The sequence below is a fragment of the Plectrocnemia conspersa genome, unplaced genomic scaffold (genome assembly GCF_051122295.1).
Source record: "Plectrocnemia conspersa isolate PC_06_02 unplaced genomic scaffold, ASM5112229v1 ptg000004l, whole genome shotgun sequence".
In the NCBI taxonomy this organism is placed as follows: domain Eukaryota; kingdom Metazoa; phylum Arthropoda; class Insecta; order Trichoptera; family Polycentropodidae; genus Plectrocnemia; species Plectrocnemia conspersa.
In genome coordinates, this window is record NW_028277168.1 from 19,654,975 (window position 1) to 19,677,204 (window position 22,230).

General features: G+C 30.0%; 1 long non-coding RNA gene across 4 annotated transcripts; it reads left to right on the forward strand.

Annotated features, from left to right (window-relative positions):
• The first annotated feature begins 12,110 nt into the window (after window positions 1–12,110).
• On the forward strand, window positions 12,111–13,261 carry LOC148236196 (uncharacterized). Of its 4 annotated transcripts, none has more exons than XR_015809351.1 (4): window positions 12,111–12,236; window positions 12,305–12,348; window positions 12,430–12,694; window positions 12,766–13,261. It is a non-coding gene; the product is annotated as an uncharacterized LOC148236196 (long non-coding RNA). The 4 variants fall into 4 exon arrangements; XR_015809352.1 differs by having other exon boundaries at window positions 12,594–12,694; XR_015809349.1 differs by having other exon boundaries at window positions 12,430–13,261.
• The last annotated feature ends 8,969 nt before the right edge of the window (window positions 13,262–22,230 follow it).

Below are 22,230 nucleotides of genomic sequence, written 5' to 3' on the forward strand. Positions count from 1 at the left end.
CCGAGCGGCGGTCGTGAATGACGTCCGGACGGCGGCTTCTGTCACGTACAACTGGCATATTTGCGCGCGATCGAAAAATGTGTCAAATAATCGCAATTTTTAAATTGTCATATTATTAAAATTACGCTACTGATAATTGCACTCACCAATACAATATCAGTGAAAACTTTTCAGTCGTAAATATTCAATTTACGCAAAATCTTTGTCGGCTTTTTCAAAATGACATAAGGCATAAAAATGATACTTCAGAATACGAACACCACATCTGTGACTATCCTAGAATTTGTCACCATCGATTCTAAATAAGAATTCGTTATGGTGTGACATTTATATAAACCGATCTAAGAAAATACATAAGGATATTTGAAACGATTTTTTTGACAAAATCAAGTACCACTTATTATTTTTTAATTATTTTTTTTTACATGAAAAAAAATATAATAACGATTTCTGTAAGAATAATATACTATCAAAAATATACTTAATCCCTTTTGGTGCCCTAAAATATTCAAAGATGTCAGTAAGAGTCTGTTGAAGTCCCCGATAAGCATGTGGTATTATAATTTGCCCACGTGATCACGATGCAGCGCTCGACATGCGTGTTAATCATAGGACGCCTACGCATATACTAAAATTGAAGCGAGTTACTTGTTCTCTTTCAGTTTGCGAAACACCATATCATTATCTCTCTCACTTTCGTCACTTAACACGCGAGAGAGCGAAAGGGGAAGTATCTCACCGCTTGCGCTTGAAAGAACAGCTCCGACTTCGGTCCCTTTGACTCGGAAGATAATGCCGACAATGCTAAGTCGACTGAATTACCCCCACTTTACCTCCCGTTCTCGGTAACCTCGGACAACTTCCGAGATTTTAGAGCGGGCAGAACCGAACTCGATCGAAGTAACCCACTATATTCTCCGTCCTTGGCCAACCTTGGCCAACTTCCAGAGAGTGTAGTGCAGACATAATGAATTCTCGATAGGGTTTTCCTAATTTATCTGAAGCAAAGTTCCACCCCATTTGGCATGCCTCTAGATCAAATTTTTATCTGACGCGTGAGAATTTTGTTCAGTATTCTTAGGTTGATCAGCCATAATGACTTAGTGGCCATAAATTATCATATTGTATGTTGTTTTAAATGTCTCTTCTTTTTTAAGAGAAATTGTTTTTGACGTGACAGTGACATTGAAAAATGAATGACTTTAAGACTGTTGTTGATGAAAGGGGTTTCGTGTTCGTCTTGAAAATTTCGTTTATACATTATTTTTTATGTGTAAAATGTAATTATATCACTGAAAATTTCTTCCCTACAAAACTAATATGACAAATTTACACTACGGCATACCATTTATTGAGGTTTAAATATTTTTGGGATAATGTGAGTAAAATTCTAAAGACAAATTTACATTTAAGAATTTTCGACGTTTGAATCACGTCTGTGATTTTGGCACTTAAATTGCTATTTTGTGTATGTTGTTTTATGATTTGTAAAACAAAGAAATTTTGAGATGTTTGCCGCACAACTATATAAAATTTAGTTTTGATTATTTAAGATTATATTTATTTGAAAAAAATATAGTATGTAATCTAGTCGTATAGGTGAACAATTTACTTTTTTTTCTTTAACAATCAATTTTATTCCACTAAAATGTCTTAACGGCTTTGTATTGGAACATTTAATTTATTTTAAAAAAATAATTATCGGCTATGTGGTGAAAACTTTAAGAATATTTTCTTCTAATTAATAGTTTATTTTAAAAAAACACGTTAGCTTATATGTATACAAAGCCAAATAGCGTAAACTTTAAAAAAAAATCGCATTTTTAAGCTCAGATTCAATTTGCCTTTCCTGAGCTTGTGGGAACTTTGCTTCTGCTATTGAATAAAAATCACATGCACATAATAAAATAAGATCCTTGGATTGATAGGAAAACATAAAATGTGTTATAAAAATATACATATATGACAATAAAAGCAATTATTACCAAATTTGCACAACTCAACTTAAATTCATAATAACTAATGCTTCAATGTAATTAATATATTTTTTACACCTTGTATTGTGTCTGATTTGACACATGCCTCTTATTGATCTCTAAAAGGACATGTCTAATCCTTGCAATTTGAATTTGTTGTAATATATTTTTCAATATTTACAGTTCTGTGTTCGAATAATTTCGAGCGAATAATGTTCCTGGCCCCATACTAGATATTTCGAAGTTTCATTGCTGGAAATATCATTTTTTGCCTGTAACCCTCTCTCATCAAAATAATTCTGAAACACCTGGCAGCACTGAACCCGACTACGTGATCCCACGTAAATTAATACCTGAGGTCTATAAAGCCGAGGCGCAGTCAATAATGCCAGACGGGCCGCGACCCTGGCATGCACCCACCATGGACGTGATATTTCAACGCAACACATTACTTACGTTTTATGGACGTTCATTATTTATACAACAATTGTGCGAATAAATTTTTGGCGTCTATCCACTTCGACGTATTGAATGGTCAAACGACACTATAAAAGGATAGTCCTCGTTCGATCCACTGTAGTTTAATACTGTTAATAAATATAAACCCGTGTACAAGTTCATCCTGTAATGGCGACCGGAAGTCAATTTTATTATTGGACTTATTGTACAAATCATATTTGAAAATATACATAATAAAATAGTAATAATCTCAAATTATGTTGGTACTATTGTGAACCTTATATTTATGAGCAATGGCATTCATCACTCATTATGGAGTACCACAGTGATCCAATCTGGGTCCGATCGAGAGGGGGAAGGGACAAATTCCCGGGGCCCGTTCTCCTTGATTATATATTTTAAAAAAAGTCGACCTCAAATAATGAATCTGCAGTAAACTACAATTGTTTGAGATGTACCTATATAAGCTCCTTTAGCTCTTTTTATACATATTATACAATAAATAAAAGGAGCAGAACATTGCAGAAAAACAAGAAGGGAAACCTTAATAATTATAAAATAGATGACACACTATTCACCACTTCAATGGATGAAACCGTTACTTGCGATTCATTAAAAATATTTGAAGTCTAATAATAAAATAATAATTGTGTGTGCCGAACGGAAAAAAATCAGAACAGGTGAAATAAGTAATGGGACGTAGCCATCCGTAAACCACAGTCATAACCATTGGTCTGAAACGTGTTATATTCAATATTTATAATATTAAATATTTTTTGTCGCAGTAATAGGAATAAGTACCGTTTCGTGACCCCTTCACATTGCAGATCGTATCGATTCAGATTTGGTCGCTTTGAATAGTTAATTGTAATGTGTATGTGCCCGATTAAGGAGCAATTAGACACTTTGCCGATTAATTGTTCAGAGTCGCTTGCAACGATCGTTACATAGTATAAGTACTGTATATAATGTGTAATACGTAATAAAACTGCGCGACGTATAATTTTAATACGAGTCGGTATTCGAGTTAATTAAATTAATCGATTCAATTAGCGTTTCTTATTGCCCTGTAAAATACGATTCGTCTAAATTACTGTCGTTATCCACGTAATGGTTTCTCGGTGTCAATATACTGCGCTGTGTTTCCCAAAGACAATGCATTTAATACCATTAGATATATAAATAATATATTTAATTATTAATTGTAAAACATATTTATAAAGATACTCTAGATTGTGATGTTAGAAACATGTAATACATAAAAGTGTGTCATGCTACAAAATCTCGTCAGTGTGTGTACAATTTAAAAAAATAGTACTTTGTATATTATTTTTATTTTCATATCAGATACCACAAAATGAAGAAGATGTCAGGAATACAATTTTACAATACTGACATAACTGTTAAAGTGACACCGCTAATTGAATCAATCAAGAGCTACATAAAACAGTTTTATAGTTACAGAAAAAATCTGTACGAACTAAAATTCAAAGTGCAATCATCGTGAACGAATCGATCTCTAGTCCAATTTTCTAATAATTCACTCGCTACTTTAAGTGCGGAGATCACCAACCTTTTAAAAATGATTGCTATATAGTTTTATTTGAAATAAATTCAATGCTCTTAATCTATTTATAAATTATTCTAATATTAAAATATATGATTTTAAAAAACAACTTTTCAATTATATTTTATATACCCTTTACTCATCGGACAATACTTTTTTAATAAAATGAGAAATAAACATCTCCCCGTTCGTTAATTGCTCAATTAGTCTCTGAGTCCTCTGAGCCACGCGTTCTGGGAAACTCGCTTAATTAATCAGCTGTGCTCCGTTTATTTTTTCGATAGCCCCAAGGCGACGTCAAAGGGTCCATTAGAAAGTCTTTTATAAATATTTGATGGGCCAAAGCGATTCGCGAGCCGCGTCATGACATAAACCTTGATTTCCAGGTATAATATAATGAAGCTTAATTCGCATCAGTTCTCAAATCCCCGGCAAATAACTCTCTCGCCAAACTCAATTTTGCCTTTATCGATAGGTTAATCCAGCGCCGCAGTAATCGTCCACCGTTAAGGCCTTAATTTCCCCAATAAAATTACGAAGTTAACAGTTTTGGATAATAAACTATTATATGGGGGCGTACAGGTATCAATACGCCAATTTGCAACCTGATGTCACATAAAGAATCTAAATTTTGTAATATTATTGCGGAATTACTATCGCAAACTTAGTATAATTAAACAATAAAAAAATCATTAAACGTAATCTTAATTGAAGCGACTTTCTCGATTTAAATATAAATAATAGTGGCAGATGTGTCGATGTCATTAACGGTCCAATTTGCATGTGTCCAGTACATAAAAATACGCAGGTACATATGCGCCATTAAATGACACCATCAATTAAGATAAACGACTCTTTTCGTGTGTTTGAATATTTAATTCGGGGTCACCTGTCGCTTGCTCGCCTCTCACCTGTCGTCCAGTACCGAAAAAAACTCACCGTCATCGTTACTCATCTCCACATGCAAATATCATTTCCCAACCGTCGTTCTCCGACTGAACAACCCCCTATCAACCCCTTTGCTCCCTCAACCAGTGCCTTTCAACCTCGAGCTACAATCCCTTTAAGGCGGAATATTTTTACTAAATTTTCTAATAATGTTATTTTAATTTATAAAATTTGAATAAGCCTTATTTCTATATTCATACTTATATTATTTACTGATACACACTTTTCACACCTTGAGAATAAAATTCACTAGGGGTAACTCCGGGGAGTTATAGCCTTTTAAGAGAGCGACCAGCCAAGAACGGAGCCCTGGTGGCGGAACCTCCTCATTAACGCTCTGGGTGACTCATTGTAAGCCAAACCAATGAGGTTATAGCTCCATCGGAGGCGACACAGCTTGAACTATGCTGCTCAAATTTTCTTGCAGAGGTCTTTGAAAATGAAATTTAGATTACGCATCGGAAATTCCTTTATTGTCATCCTTGTCAGTTCTTCGTGCCATTTTAAACTCATTATTTACAACTTTGTATGTCACATTTTTATTTAATTCCAACATTGTTTTATACCTATGTACTTAATCTCGAATACTAAAATATATTGACCAACAAATAAGACGCTTAAATATAGGTCGGAATACCGTAGTCCGTAAAGTCTAGACTGGTAATTTAGAGTCCGCGGGTTCGATTCACGGCAGCAGACTCAAATTATATATATAAAAATGACCCCAGCTGCAAAGTGACATCGATTTCTTATTAACTAAATAATTTATTAATGTCATCTATTGATTGTTAGATTCCAATACTAAGTAGTCTGGTCATTGATACCCACTTACGTCTAATTCAATTACCCGTTTGGTACATATTTACCCCTTTGTAACACATTGGGCTTACGTCTGTCAGGTAACAATGGAAGATTTTAAAAAACGTGTCGTTAAGTCAACGGTTTTGTAAAGCCCTTTCTCGATTTGATTCCGATCTGTCGAAGGCCGACATCGTCTTGTAAGCTTAAACTGAAGTTTAAACATTAAGCTTACAAAAATGTACAGACGACCCAGTATAAGCCTAGACATTCAGGTTTACACCGTTAAAGTCCGGACTTTAGCACCCAAACAGCCCCTATCAATTTCATCCATCAGATTTTTGATCCAGCCTAGCCATCTCATTTGAGCAAGTATTCTGCAATTTATAGCCAAATCACTACAAATCTATCCAAGTACAGCACGATACACGAGTGATATAAGTGTCTGAAAGACCTGAGTTCGAATCCCATATGGACCTTAATGTTTTTAAAGTTCTATCGTGTCTGGGATATCGGAATTAGTGATTATTATATAATTATAATTCCAATCGATCATCACAGATTAGGTTTACCTATATTTTCCTAATCTTATGGATAAATATCGTGATGAATAATTAAAATCGAGCTAGGTCGTAGGTATTGAAAATTCTTTAATAAAAAGCTAATACAGCTCATATAAAGTATCTTATATGTATTAAAAATACAAAATAAATAGATTTTACATAAAATTTGTACGGCCAGAATAACAACTGTAATATTAATTATTTGTGATTAATAAACGTGTATATAGTTGTGACTGCGGTCTTTGATATCTATTCTTGCTGAATATCCATCATACTTTATATTAATCAGGAACTGTAATGCTCGTTTTATTTTATGAAATGAACACGTTGAAAAGCACTGGCCCAGATATACGCCACGGGTGTATGTTCATAAAATAATAAGCGAACGAATGTATTCGCCAGGTCTGGTGTGGCAAAGCTTCCCTACAACAATTAAATTAATTAGACAAATCTTTATGACACTCAAATTCCTTCTGAATTAACAATAAAGGCAGGAAATCCACTTGCGAGAGGCTTTATATCCGGAATGAAACGGAAACCCACCCGTGTGTTCCTGTTCAGACCTCCACCCCTTTTCAAAAGCATGGACATTGGTGTGTATGTGTGTATGTATGCCGATGTGTTGGTCCTGGGTTAAAATAATTGGAAAATTTAAGCATTTTCCTAATTGTTTGGACCGTACGCTCTTACTTTATGTTGTATTTAATTTGCGTTTATTAATACTTTTATTATTATGGGCGCGATGAAATTAATCCTTCGCTCGTTTCCGTTAGCATCCCTATATGAACATGCTTTTTCATTGAACAAGCATATTTATAATAAAATATAGCAACATATTTAAAATACTAGTATCACAATTTGAGGGTTCATAAATAAGTTTTCTATCTATGATATTTACGCGCCCATATACATAAATTATACGTGGATACATATCATAGATATTTCATACGCAAAACACTTAAGGTTATTTGACGAAAATAATTAAGGGTACCCCCAAAGCCCTTTTATGCGATAAGGGCGCACTCACACAGATGGACCGTGTCGAGGGACCGTAACAGGTATCCCGTTTTCCCTTTACGCGAACTTTCATAATTAACAGTTTACGGGGTAATTAATTGAATTGTTTGAGTTTGTTGATTATTCAAAATTACGTGTGACGCTCGCTAAGGTCGTTTAATTAAAAACGTTATAAGATATTATGACGTATTTTTTTAATTAATTAATTAATTAAGGGCGTCAAACGTCTATTTTGATAATAAGCGGTTTAAGATCGATCCTGGGCTTTAACGTCATACTTTTAATTAATTGCGTCCACAGTAATTTATCCACAACTGTGGCTCTATGTTGAGGTTAATTTGATCAAATTTTCGTGTAAACGGATAAGTAAGTAATAGTATTAAAATATATACTATATACAAATGTCTTTCGTTTAAAAATAATTATTCCTTCATATAAATCACAATTTTTATTTTAATACATATGCGAGGCATAATAACTTTACGTTAATGTACGCTGCATAAAAAAACGAATCAAAATGCAGTAAAAAAATATATAAATTATACACAATAATAGCTAGACACCGATGGGTCCACAAACTGTGATTCTAATATTAGGGAAACAGATAATTTCAATATCAGTTTCATGAACCTTCTAACATAGTTTCTTCTTGATTACAAAATAATTATTTCTCGTTTCTAAAGAAAATTGCAGGTATCTCAAGAGTTTTCATAATTTTTTTGCATAAAATTGAATATATATGAATATTTTTTAACAGCCATTGCAATTTCTAAAGCAACTAATAATTTAAATTTACTAAATTTACAGCTTCATTCAGAGCAGATAGTCAAGAAAGGGACAGAGATTTTTAATAAATACTCCAAAAATATTGTTTGACAATACCTGTTTTATGACCGACTATCCCATCTTTTATAATGCATATTCCTGAAATCTTTAAAAAAATCAATCGCATTAGAGTGTATTTTCACCTCTAAATTCAACTCTATATTAAAGTTAATATTTTCAAAACACCAAATTCAGCGATATTTTAAGCAATGTTATTTTTTACTTAAAAGGTTCGAAACGTAATAGCAATTAATGACAGTTGATGGCTCTTAAAAAACTAGGTGGTTATTGTGCAATCCTGGGTGTTCTGCCGATCTATATTGTTTTATTATACAAATCATATTCTAGAAAATGCGGTGAATATTTTTAACATGAAGCAGCTACAGCTGCTTTTTAATGTTGCTACCTATGGAACATTCTTTAAAGTATATGTAACACTGCTGCTAATTCACAGGACAACATCGCATTGTTTCAAATTCAAATCGCACTCTTAAGACTTTTATTTGAATCACCTCACGTGTTGTGATTTTAAAAATACGAAAAGGTTCAGATTTAGCAGCATATTTATCATCATTTCAATACTGTGCGATATACAAATGTTACAAGAGGCTACTCATTTCATGCATGTGTTGTGCATGAAATGAGTAGCCCTATTTGTTTCAAGACTGTTAGTTTTTTAAGAAAAACAGGATCGTAAATAAATTGCTCAACAATTGTTAAATGACACTGACGATCAAAAATTGCTCGGATGCGATATAACAGGTGGTTGATCGTCGGTGTGTGGTTATTACATCAAAGCAAAGTCCAATGGTCTTAATCAAAACGCTCTGAATAACCAAGACTAAAACAACAATGCGAAGCTCGATCTAATGTCTTACTCTTGTAAAGAGGGCTACCTTAATCGATTTTACAATCAATGGATTTTATTGGTTTAGTTTTGGTTCAAAAGTTCAGTGTGTATACTGTTTATTTTTTTTCTTCAGACGACAATAATTAAGACTAAGAGCATGCAACGTGTAATTTTATGATTCATAAATATATTATTGTTATTAATATTGTATACATCTCATATTTCGTTATTATGCGTTATTAAGTACATGGTACATTTTTATGGTGGTTGAGCACGCTACGTGTTGTGATTTTGACTTTTTGTGTTGTTTGCTCGGCAACTACTGTATATTTTTATATGTATTTATTGTGTTGTGGATACTTTGATGGTTGAACGCGAAAATTACACGATCGGACGAATGGTTATACATTATGTATATAAAAATATACACACTACAACGCAAATTACGTTTTGAATCGTGTTGAAATGCTTACGTTAAATAACATAGTACAATAGGAATTTCCAAAAAATAATGATATGCACATTATAACAAGTGTTTCGAATACATTATTTTCTGTGCACTTATTTTATTGTTACCCAAGTTTTATTACAGCTGCTCTGTCGATTTAATATCTACATACCAACGTGTAATAAATTTACAATTTGGTCAAGGGTTTCGCGCATCTTAACGGGTCAATCCATTTGCCAAATTGCCGCAAATAGTTGCAAATCAGTCGTATGGCCAGAACTGTGGCGACAAAGGCCTACTAGTGAGATTGGCCATTCATACATAATTCATTGGGCGATAGCTCCAATTCGGTAAATAGAACCAAATAGTGCTGCAGTTCATTGCGCGAAAACGGCGAAGGGCATTTCTTTATTCAATACATACAATGTATTTTTTGTGAAAATATTTCATTATTTAAAATATTTTAATATTGAACAATTTATAAATATAAGCATGTGTCTCGCAGGACTCATTTTCTCCAATTATCGTTTCAATTACAAAGGGATTAAACAATGATTATAATTATAAACGGATATATGTACGTTATAAAGCAAAGCCCGTAATCCGCTCCATTAGGACATTAGGCCATATCGGTGGAGTTGACCGGACGGGATGAGGTAACGATGCTGCTGCCATTTACCAATTTGCAGATAAGCCTTTCAATATTGCCGAATCGATTGTGGGGTCATATGCTAAATTGCTTTTTTAATTTAAAAAATCGGTATAGTACAAACAACGAAATACCACATATACTATATTAAAAAAAAAAAATTACAGATTACAAAGTTAAGTTCAGTTAGGACCATTTAAAATGAAGCCATAGAATTTTTTCAATAATGGAAATTATTATTTATGTTTATATAGTATATATATATATATATATATATATATATATATATATATATATATATATATATATATATATATATATATATATATATATATATATATATATATATATATATATATATATATATATATATATATATATATATATATATATATATATATATATATATATATATATATATATATATATATATATATATATATATATATATATATATATATATATATATATATATATATATATATATATATATATATATATATATATATATATATATATATATATATATATATATATATATATATATATATATATATATATATATATATATATATATATATATATATATATATATATATATATATATATATATATATATATATATATATATATATATATATATATATATATATATATATATATATATATATATATATATATATATATATATATATATATATATATATATATATATATGATTGTATTATTTTTTAAAATAGGTTTGTAACTTTACTAAATATTAATAAAACAAAAAATATCAAAATGTTTTCAACATAAAAAATAATATTAAAACGTAACATTTTGTATCATTTAAAAGTAGGTTTACAGTTTAATAAATAATAATAATAAATAGCATCGGTTACACATCCGCTCAAAAATATTACTGATATGAAAAAATATTTTGTTACACCTTACTAACGCAACAACACAATCGATCATATATAGTTAGTGCAATGTGAGTGATTATAAGTCATTGATTGTGTTTTAGCGTATTTTAGGTGTTTTGAGTGTCAGTTTTAACGCTGCATAACACAATTTTATCATAAATTTAAATTTTCGTAACAAAAAAGTTTTTTGGTGACACCATAAGTTACTTTATAATTAAAAAAAAAATTCTATGTTTTATGTGTAAATATAAAAGTCAGTTTTTATTTACATTTACTAATTAGAAAGAAACAATAAACTAAAAATATCAAGCAACTAATCTGTTACTTTAGACCAAAAGTGCGCTTTAAAAATATTTATAATTTTGAAACCTTTGTCTTTTTTGACTAAAAAATATTTTGATTTACATATTTTTTAAAGTAAATGTTTTTCTGCGCAGCATTATATATTTTAATAATTCATGAGTGTAAAAAGTTTTCACTATATTTAAAATTAATACTAACCTAAAGATATTTAAAATCTATAATAAATTATTAATATTTAAAATCCATAATAAAATAAAAAATATTTTTAATGTTCAAAAAAATATTTTGAATAAATCTTGAAATTTTATTCTGAAACTTTTAATTTAAAAAATATTTAAATTAGTGTTATACATTTTTGTGTAGTTTACTTTCAAAGGCGTCAGTAAGAGGGATTTTTGCAATATTAGTTGGTTGGTAATGAAGAGTACTTATTTTGCAACTTTGCCCCTTTTTGTTGAAAATACTTTTTAAAGCAAAGTTTTAAAAATTCTCTAAAAACTAAAACTTTAAATTGCCAACGTTCGCCAAAATTTAAGTACATATTTTTTCTGTATAGAGAAGCTAATACATATCCACATTATTTATATTATATTTTAAATCTATAAACTAAAAAAATATTTTAAAAAACATTTTTTTTTGTATATGATGATTTTTATACATATTTTAATAAATTTTATACAATTTAAATCGTTAAAATAAATTTCGCTCGTTAAAATCAATTTCGCTCGTTAAAATCAATTTAGTTCGTTCTCAAGCGCGGGACTTCCCAAATTTGCTTTGACAGTTCACATCTGGCGAGCGCTCGTCTACCCGCTGCGTAATATGTTATAATCGCGGCACTTTTGTTAAAAAGTGACAATTGAAGATGATTCAAGTGATGCAGCATTTGAAATTATAGACAAAACTATAAATTGTGGGTGTGCCAGTAAGTGTTTAGTTATAAATGAATAATATAACACGGTTATTCTAACAAAATTACTATTGACTTTCCAGGATCTAATATTAAAAGACAAACAGCGGTGATTTGGCAATTAAAGGTATACATATCGAAGTTAATTAAACGTATTACAATGCTAGTAATAATAAAAAATATATGACATATTGTGACAATTTTGTAGAAGATGAAGAGATGCCAATCTACGTGTTTAATCCTCTACAGTACATCCATCAATTTTGTTCTTCGGTTGTCGTTTAAATTTAATTTATGAATTACATTAGTAGTAATAGTGTGTTCAATGTTTACTCTTGATAAGAGTCTTATTGTTTTTTAATTATTTTTCAGAAGCAATGATGGAACAATTTGATGACCTATATGGCTACAACGTAGAATTGGTATATATAAACAAAGAGTTAATCTTCTCATGTTGAAGTCACTGTCAGCAAGTATTATCTTTTCATAAAGAACATACTACATAAGTTTGATGTAACTGAATATCTTAAATTTGGCTATTCAGAAAGAGGAATGATGGCACAGAACAAAAATTGTACCTATTTTGCCACATCGGAATTAAAAATAACCCACTCTTAGATATTTTGGCTATCGATTATTCCAGGTATGCAATCACATATTTATAATCATTGTAAAATGTCGTTTATTAGATAACATCCAAGAAACTACACATTTATAAGCTGTCCGACAGCGCCGATTTGATCGACATTAACTTTCAATCCTCACATACTAAGGATATATTACACGTTCATGTTTAAAACATAACTGGTTAATTTAAAATTCTTAAAATCTAACGTATATGTGTATTAAATCGGAAAGCAATGATGATGTTAATGTAATATAAAAGTAAAACTCACTTTTCGGCCTCGGAGCCCGGCGACGGGATTTCAAAATTTGAAGATTTCATTACAAAGATTGTTTTATGATCGTTTATCTAATTTAATCAATGTACTCTTCTTATCCTCAACACATTATGTATATATTTAATTTTCATAGTTATATAACACACCTAGTTAATTTGCAATCCGATTATTTATAAAACCAAAAACTCACTTTTAGGCCTCGGAGCCCGTCGCCGGGAATTCAAAATTTGAAAATTTCATTACGAAGATTATTTTATGATTGTTTATCTAGTTTAATCAATGTATTCTTCTAATCCTCAACGCATTATGTATATATTTAATTTTTATTCAGTCAAATGACGAATTAATGAAAATTATTGTCGCGTAGCAAAATTTTATTATTAAATAATAATTATTTAAAAGTGTTGTCACGGTACTATCTATTTGAATTTGAATGCTTATTTTTCATTGGTCGACGCTATTTGAATATTTGAATGCTTATTTTTGATTGGTCGAAACAACAGAACGCATTACCGGCGGCTCGAAAATCAATCGGAACAAATTCAATTTTAATTTTTATTATTATTTATTATCTTATATATAATTGTTCTAAGCCGTCGTCGCTTCCGGACGCGCATAACTTTAAACGAAACATTCTCCGTTCAATTATCTACTCTGTAAATCGTATCACTTTGTATTAACAGTGTGTAACAATACACGTAAACAAAGGAAATATATTTAATTATAATAATAAATAATAATAAAAATTAAAATTGAATTTGTTCCGATTGATTTTCGAGCCGCCGGTAATGCGTTCTGCTGTTTCGACCAATCAAAAATAAGCATTCAAATATTCAAATAGCGTCGACCAATGAAAAATAAGCATTCAAATTCAAATAGATAGTACCTTGACAACACTTTTAAATAATTATTTTATTTAATAATAAAATTTTGCTACGCGACAATAATTTTCATTAATTCGTCATTTGACTGAATAAAAATGAAATATATACATAATGTGTTGAGGATTAGAAGAATACATTGATTAAATAATAGATAAACAATCATAAAATAATCTTCGTAATGAAATTTTCAAATTTTGAATTCCCGGCGACGGGCTCCGAGGCCTAAAAGTGAGTTTTTGCTTTTATAAATAATCGGATTGCAAATTAACTAGGTGTGTTATATAACTATGAAAATTAAATATATACATAATGTGTTGAGGATAAGAAGAATACATTGATTAAATTAGATAAACAATCATAAAACAATCTTTGTAATGAAATCTTCAAATTTTGAAATCCCGTCGCCGGGCTCCGAGGCCGAAAAGTGAGTTTTTATAATAATATAACATAAACATTATCATTGCTTTCCGATTTAATACACATATACGTTAGATTTTAAGAATTTTAAATTAACCAGTTATGTTTTAAACATGAACGTGTAATATATCCTTAGTATGTGAGGATTGAAAGTTAATGTCGATCAAATCGGCGCTGTCGGACAGCTTATAAATGTGTAGTTTCTTGGATGTTATCTAATAAACGACATTTTACAATGATTATAAATATGTGATTGCATACCTGGAATAATCGATAGCCAAAATATCTAAGAGTGGGTTATTTTTAATTCCGATGTGGCAAAATAGGTACAATTTTTGTTCTGTGCCATCATTCCTCTTTCTGAATAGCCAAATTTAAGTTATTCAGTTACATCAAACTTATGTAGTATGTTCTTTATAAAAAGATAATACTTGCTGACAGTGACTTCAACATGAGAAGATTAACTCTTTGTTTATATATACCAATTCTACGTTGTAGCCATATAGGTCATCAAATTGTTCCATCATTGCTTCTGAAAAATAATTAAGAAACAATAAGACTCTTATCAAGAGTAAACATTAAACACATTATTACTACTAATGTAATCCATAAATTAAATTTAAACGACAACCGAAGAACAAAATTGATGGATGTACTGTAGAGGATTAAACACGTAGATTGGCATATCTTCATCTTCTACAAAATTGTCACAATATGTCATATATTTTTTATTATTACTAGCATTGTAATATGTTTAATTAACTTCAGTATGTATACCTTTAATTGCCAAATCACCGCTGTTTGTCTTTTAATATTAGATCCTGGAAAGTCAATAGTAATTTTGTTAGAATAACCGTGTTATATTATTTATTTATAACCAAACACTTACTGGCACACCCACAATTTATAGTTTTGTCTATAATTTCAAATGCTGCATCACTTGCATCATCTTCAATTGTCACTTTGAAAGGAAAGTGCCGCGATTACAACATAATTCACAGCGGGTGCAGCGACATAGCGAGCGCTTACCAGATGTGACAGCTGTCAGATGTAAGCAAATTTGGGAAGCCCCGCACTTGAGAACGAACTAAATTTATTTTACCGATCGAAATTGATTTTAACGATTTAAATTGTATAACATATATTAAAATATGTATAAAAATCATAAAATACTAAAAAAAATGTTTTTTAAAATATTTTTTTAGTTTATAGATTTAAAATATAATATAAATAATGTGGATATGTATTAGCTTCTCTATACAGAAAAAATATGTACCTAAATTTTGGCGAACGTTGGCAATTTAAAGTTTTAGTTTTTAGAGAATTTTTAAAACTGCTTTAAAAAATATTTTCAACAAAAAGGAGCAAAGTTGCAAAATAAGTACTCTTCATTACCAACCAACTAATATTGCAAAAATCCCTCTTACTGACGCCTTTGAAAGTAAACTACACAAAAATGTATAACACTAATTTAAATATTTTTTAAATTAAAAGTTTCAGAATAAAATTTCAAGATTTATTCAAAATATTTTTTTGAACATTAAAAATATTTTTTATTTTATTATGGATTTTAAATATTAATAATTTATTATAGATTTTAAATATCTTTAGGTTATTATTAATTTTAAATATAGTGAAAACTTTTTACACTCATGAATTATTAAAATATATAATGCTGCGCAGAAAAACATTTACTTTAAAAAATATGTAAATCAAAATATTTTTTAATCAAAAAAGACAAAGGTTTCAAAATTCTTAATATTTTTAAAGCGCACTTTTGGTCTAAAGTAACAGATTAGATGCTTGATATTTTTAGTTTATTGTTTCTTTCTAATTAGTAAATGTAAATAAAAACTGACTTTTATATTTACACATAAAACATAGAATTTTTTTTTTAAATTATAAAGTAACTTATGGTGTCACCAAAAAACTTTTTTGTTACGAAAATTTAAATTTATGATAAAATTGTGTTATGCAGCATTAAAACTGACACTCAAACACCTAAAATACGCTAAAACACAATCAATGACTTATAATCACTCACATTGCACTAACTATATATGATTGATTGTGTTGTTGCGTTAGTAAGGTGTAACAAAATATTTTTTCATATCAGTAATATTTTTGAGCGGATGTGTAACCGATGCTATTTATTATTATTATTTATTAAACTGTAAACCTACTTTTAAATGATACAAAATGTTACGTTTTAATATTATTTTTTATGTTGAAAACATTTTGATATTTTTTGTTTTATTAATATTTAGTAAAGTTACAAACCTATTTTAAAAAATAATACAATGATATTTTTTGTAACGAATACCGAAATAACGAAATTCCCAGTATAACGAATCTTTAATTTGTCCCCGAAAAACTTTCATACAAAATGTTTTCATTGTAATGAAGACTAATCTCAGTATAACAAAATATTTTGCTCCGAATTTAAGAATGACGTTATAACTTGACAAAATATTTCTAAGAATTCAGTTCATCATTGACTTGGCGTGTGCCAGATGTGTTCAAAAGCGACATTACAGGTGTTTCGTTGACCCTCAAACTTTTTTTATAAAACATTTTTTTCACAAATTTTATTGTGTTTCATACATTTTCCTTAAACAAGGACAAAAAACGATCTGTCAACCTTATAAGAGGTTATTTTGATGCTGTAGTAATATAGTAATTAAAAATAAAATAAAAATATATCATCTTCCTTACATTCAATATAACGAATTATCAGTACACCAAAATTTATTCATTGGTTCCGTGAGCTTCGCTGTATTGAAATTTCATAGTACAATTTTTAATTTATTATTATCTAGCCAAGTTTTAAGCCTATTCATAAATAATATACAATATTTAGATTTATCATTAAATATCTAAGTTTCGATATAACGATCAAATCTAACGTTGTAAATCTAATAAATAATATCAAATGTTTTCTTCTGGAAATATTTAGTCAAGTTGTAAACCTATTTTCAAATGAATTGAAAATGTTAAGTAGTTTTTTATAGATTGAACTATTTTGTCTATTATTGAAAATCCTTAATAGTAATGTCCAATTTGAACCATTAAATTTTAAAAAATATTTAAAAAAATCAGAACGAAGCAAAAATTATATTTAAAACCCAAAAAGTTGAGGGTCCGGCATCCGCACACTCGCTAGCTATCGGTACCTCACGATAGTGAGGTACCGACAGCTAGTTATAATTAAATATATTTCCTTTGTTTACGTGTATTGTTACACACCGTTAATACAAAGCGATACGATTTACAGAGTAGATAATTGAACGGAGAATGTTTCGTTTAAAGTTATGCGCGTCCGGAAGCGGAAGCGACGGCGGAAGCGGCTTAGAACAATTATATATAAGATAGGTTTAATTGTACATAAAAAAATTACGAAAAAACTGGTAATTTTTATTTATTTGGATTATCCTAGAAATATTATTTCTATGACTAGATACTGCAATACAATATAATGGTATATTCTTTTTTGTGAAAATACTTATAACGTAATGTTCCATTATTATAACCATGAGATTAAAACTTAGCTTAAAAGTAGGGCTGTGGAGTCGTTGGAAATTTTTCCTGACTTTACCTTTAGATAAAATAATCTTAAAATATTAAATTTATTTTTAATTATTTTATTCACTTATTTTCCTGTAAATAACAAAAAAGAAAAAAAATAATTATAATAATATTTCTTAAGATTAGTGCCGCGCCGTATGTCTACGTGTGACCACGCCGGCCGGTGGCCGATTGGCTGTTGTTGGGTATTTGCTTAAATGCATAATAACTTTTGTTTACTTCATATTATCGACTTGAAACGCATGACGACGAACAATTAAAAAATATTGGTCGAGGTGAAAAGGGTTAAAAAGAAGTCAAAGTCGGTCGATTTTTTACGACTCCCACTCCGCTTATAATGCTCCGACTCCAACTCTACAGCCCTGCTTAAAAGTAAATCAATATGTACTTAGCTAAATTTTAGAAAATAAAATATAAATTTGTCTAAATTTCACTATGGTTAAAAAATATTACATAGTAGTATTAAAATAAATTTAAATATACGAACTAAACCAGTTTCTCGTAGTCGATATTAAATAGGCCAATCTGTAATGCCAGCATATTAAGGATCCAGATGGCGACAGCCATAGGCGAGTTGGCTAGTGTCCTGGACGTCCTGGCTCTAACGGAATGCAGAGGACGCGATAGTGATTCAAAAAGACGTTCCGAAATCCAAAACTGGAATTCCTCGAGAATAGTTTGATTGTCAATAGAACCTCTTAATAGTTTGAAAAAATAATAAGCGATGTAGATCTTTCCACGAGAACTCAGCTAATCTTATACCATACCATAGTGTACCCTATTATAACATTATACCATATTAAACACATACAGAACAGGTTTTTCATTATTCATATATAACATTGATTTAAAGCACAAATTTGTCTTATATTAAAAAATACCCATAAAAAGTATACATATTTTGAAATGTTCCCTTAATTAGAAAATCAACACCGAAGACGTCGACAATAACAAAGTCGGACTTAAAACACTACAGCGAGCTGAATTATATAGAGATCTCGCGTGTGTCTGATCCTCATTTCTAATTCAGCTTCCACGCCGTCATTAAGGCTTTTAGTAACTCTCCCCCCGTGTATAGTAGCAATTTAATGTCTCAATTTTATAATTATCCCATAAACAATTAGAAGCTCCCGCGTGTGCCTGCTAAAAAGCGTTATATTTTAACGGACCGACCCTATGTACCCAAAATGTACACGCATATTAAATCCCATAAAAATGTTTATTTAGAGAAAAATTCTAGAACATTAAGAAATCATATAAGTGTGGTGCGATTTTGTGCTTATTTTTTTAAATACATACTTACTTTTGTATATATAATAAAATAAAATATTTAGCATTTCATGTTATGAGGCATAGAACAAAAGTGATTAGATTATTGCAATCGTCAATAATCACTATATGGGTCCAAATATTTTCATGTCCTGTGACATACTCTTTAAAGCCTTATATGTATGTATGTATTTTTAAAGAAATATTTATTTCAACACAACGCGTGTGCGTGTGCAGAAACCAACCATTGTCCGTCGGTGGCGGAACAAAAGGTGGCCGTTTTATGAGCGGACAAATTAATTTGCGTCTCTGGCGTGCAGCACAATGAAACAAACCCGTGAATAATGTGAAGAACCTCTGTTTTTTTATTATCATAATATGAACTTCCAGGAAACGGATGCACCACCCCCACCCATCATCTACTGTGCTCCTATAACTGACGCGATAATTCCGGATGTTCTCTTTTTGTTTTTTTTTGCGCTTTTGGCGTCAAAGGTCGTGTGAGGTTCAACGCCGCAATGGTACTAATTTTCATTTAAAATTTTATAACAAACCATAACTGTATACCCATTGTTTGGCTGTAGTTATATATGTACACTAACCTAGAGACCGATTGAAACAACTTTTTTCACTTTCGGACAAAACTTTTATCAAAGCTTTATATTATTTATATATTGTGAACTTACTGTTGCAAAATGTCAGGCTTTCACGTAATGCGTCACAATCAACAACTACTAAGTAAGTAATAAGACACCAGACTGACTTCAAATCTGACATTTGTGCTATAATTTAAAAACTATCATTTTAGTTTACAATCAATGGATGTCACTATGCACGACTTAGCTCGATGTTATTTTAATATATTATCATGATATTCATCAGTGCGATAAGAAATATGTAAAAAAAACTAATTTTCAATAATTTATCTGAATTATGGTTATATAATAATCACTAATACTGATCTTCCAGACACACTTAAATTTGAGTAATTTTCGATATAATATGATATGAGTTTCAAATGATAAAAATAAAATCTTCTTGGTTAAATTTTCTATGCTCCTCAAGTTTTATTAGAACTTCGTTCCTCATTTTCGTCATACGAAAATGGGAACCAGTTCTTCAGTCATTTTGATTAGTTCACTAATAACATCGGCAACTTCTTCAATTTTAAAAATATCCGAGACCAATTGGAGAGTCAGCTTATTCTATATGTAGATATTGAAATTTTATAACAGTTCTGGTATTTTTTCTCTCACTTGTATCTAACTTACTGTTATCCAAGCTCTGCTATCACATTTGTGACTTTACATACTATTTTATATAAATAAGCACATGTGCAACGAAAGAAAGTACAATTTTTCACATGTCTTCTTAATTAAGATATTTAACATACAATAAAATAAAAACGTTAAACATTACCTTTCTTAAATAAATAAAATGTATCACATTACATTAATCGCCCTTAACCCAATAAAGCCCGAAAAGCGCCCCATTTTACGTGACTAATAGGCCGGTTGACTGGGCCGAATCGGGAGTCACTCCCGAAAATGACGGTAATAATAAAATAAAAAATCAGCGTTAAATCCTCGTCCCAAATACCGAGTGGAAATCCGTAAATATGACATGATCCATCATTATATCCCGCCCCTGCTCGGGCCACTCAAATTTACCCATTCATTTATTCATTATCCGACCCAATTACACCCTCGGCCTGACAGGGGGTGGTATCCCAGTCGACCCACCCCCCGCATTCCCGTCTGGCGAAGAGACCGACCGTCTGGTCCGTTTTTGAAAGGGTTCACTCTTTTTTCGATGGGCATACTATATCAATGTTTCGCAGGGCTTTCAAATTATTATGCCACATTTTATCCAATTTACCTTGGCTGATCGATGCGGCCCCGAAGTCGGGCACAATGGGCCGCACAATTTGGCGGGTATATTCGTTTCTACGCCACTTTATACCTACTAGGTGCTTATGGGTATGTGTGACGGACTAATGGCCGCAAAACTCACGATCGGTCGGTTTTAATTGTTGGAGCATGTTCTGTGCTATAACGACGTTATAAGAAATTGATACACTGAAACGTACTTATTATATTATTATTTAATATAATATAGGATTTATGCACATAAATTGAAAACGGTTTTGATTTATTATTCTGACAACAATAAATTTTAAAATATTTTCTATTTGGAATTCCCTTATTTCTAGAATTTGTATCGTGGCAATAGAATACAATAGCGATCTTATATGTAAAATTATTAAATCAGTTCATATATCGTAGTGTAATCTCATCGAAATATGATATATGATATTGTTTTGAAAATGAGTGAGTTGAATCTTAAGAGAGTGATTTATTTATTTAACAATGTATTTTCCTAAATTATGTTTACTTTCAATTCATTACAACTAGTTATTTTTAAATACAATAACTATTTTTAATTTCCATGAATTAACAATCTCTTCCATAGTTTTGGTATAATAGTTATCTAGTATATATTTTTTCTGATAATTTTTAATGGTTTTTCAACCTCAATATAGGTTATTATTAACTATTTTCACATACATATTCACAGAGCTATAAATGGAAAATTAATATTTTAATGTTATTAACCTACAGATTAAATTTTTATTGCTATTTTTTTGGCATCTTTAATAATTTATTGCTATATTTAGAATATATTGAATTTTAAATTATTTTTACGAGATTATTTTATTGATTTGCTTGAATTTTCTATAACAAGTAATTTAAAAAGTATTCTTTGATTTAATAATTAAATTGTGTATATAAAAATATGTTAAAAAATATAATTTAAAACATGATCTGAAAAATTTATTTATAAAAATATCTTACGTTTTAATGTTAGATATAAAAAATAAAATAAATCTCTTGAACTTTAACAAAACTTATTCTTAATATACCTTATTTTAAATTTTTAATAATTACACTT